The sequence below is a fragment of the Chroicocephalus ridibundus genome, chromosome 6 (genome assembly GCF_963924245.1).
Source record: "Chroicocephalus ridibundus chromosome 6, bChrRid1.1, whole genome shotgun sequence".
Lineage (NCBI taxonomy): Eukaryota > Metazoa > Chordata > Aves > Charadriiformes > Laridae > Chroicocephalus > Chroicocephalus ridibundus.
Genome location: NC_086289.1, coordinates 43,777,830 through 43,779,429, shown reverse-complemented (window position 1 = coordinate 43,779,429; position 1,600 = coordinate 43,777,830).

Below are 1,600 nucleotides of genomic sequence, written 5' to 3'. Positions count from 1 at the left end.
GCCGTCACGTGGGGGCGAGCGCGCGCCGCGCCCCGCCCCGCCCCGCCCTGAACTACATCTCCCGGCATGCACCGCGCGTCGGCCGCGCTGAGGCGGGGGCCGGCCGTCATGAGGGGCGTTTCGCCTCAGTTTCCCGCCCTTCCGCTATCGCGACAGCTCTCTCGCCGCCTTTCGGAGAGCGGGTGTCCTCGCCCTGTATGACGAGGTGAGGAGGGAGCGACGGGCACTCAGGGTTCCTGTCAGGCGTGGGCGAGGCAGGCGGGCCCAGCTGCCGCCTCCTCCAGCCCTGTGGGTACAAACACACCGTGTGTGTCTTTGGCTGCTGTAGGGCCATATATATTATTACTGTTATGGCCCCTAAGGGACGCGGTCTTCTCAGTGTGCAAAAGGTGAGTTGCCAGTCGGGTTACTGCACCGGAGCTCGGCTGCACCACAGTATAAAGCCACAGTGACCGCTAACTGAGAGAAGGGCTTACCAAATCCCACTTCGGAGATGGTGAGAAAATTGCAGTGTCAAAAAAAAAAAAAAAAAACGCCCCAAAAAAGTGTGTCCCTGAGAGGCAGGTCATGCTCTAAAAGTACCAGCAGAGACAGAGAGATGGAAAGAGGTTTCTTCTATTGCCAGATGTGGCAAGAAGATGTGAAAAATATTGCAGAGTTGTATGTATTTTCCACTGAAGAGCATTGAAATGAAACTTGGAAAAAGTGATGCATCTGCTGTCAGAGCAGTCGGTGACAAATTATTACAGGAGACAAAGCCCAGATATGACTCCAGGGTTGTTTGATGCCTCAGAAATGAAAGGTAGTCACTTATGTGGTGGAAACTTACTATAATGTTACTTTTAATGATAAATATATGCTGCTCACCTATGCTGTATACATGAAGACACACCCCTTGACCTGACACTTTCTATGTGGTTTATTTTACCAGTACAGTACTGCAGCAGCATTTCGGGGAGCAGGGTGCTCTACTGCTATTCTTAATAACAACAACAAAATGTTTTTCAGAAGGCACTTAATTAAGAGACTAGGACTACCCATACATCCTAGTAATCGTATACAAGTGCGGACCAACAACTTCCAGCACGGTTGTCAGGCAGGCAGAGATTTTCTTGCATGGAGCCTACAGCGCGGATTCCATGAGTTGAAAATACTGAGTGTACACGGCATGTTTGGTATCAGGGCATTAGACTGTGTGTTAACTCTCACAATAAAAATATTGGAGCAAATCGAGTCATCAAGACTATTGTCATCATTGTTAGATGATCACGCCTGGTGAAATGCAACATGCAGATGAAGCTGACAGATCTAATTTAGCTCGTAAATCAGGAATTACAAGATTCTTCTAGCTCCACAAGTCAGAAATAGCCTGGATGTTGCTTAACGGTGATTTTTTAAATTGCTTTTTTTCAGAAAAATCTCTCCTTTTCCCCTGCTTCACTATGTTGTTTTGCATATGTTATTTATAGACACTCTTTACTTAACTATTGTCAATGCCAACGTCAGTTTAGAGAGCATATGAAAAATCATTCCATCAAAAATAAGCCTGATCACACAGAGCCTACAGTCACACACAGATGTGTGAGCTTCTGCACTGAGA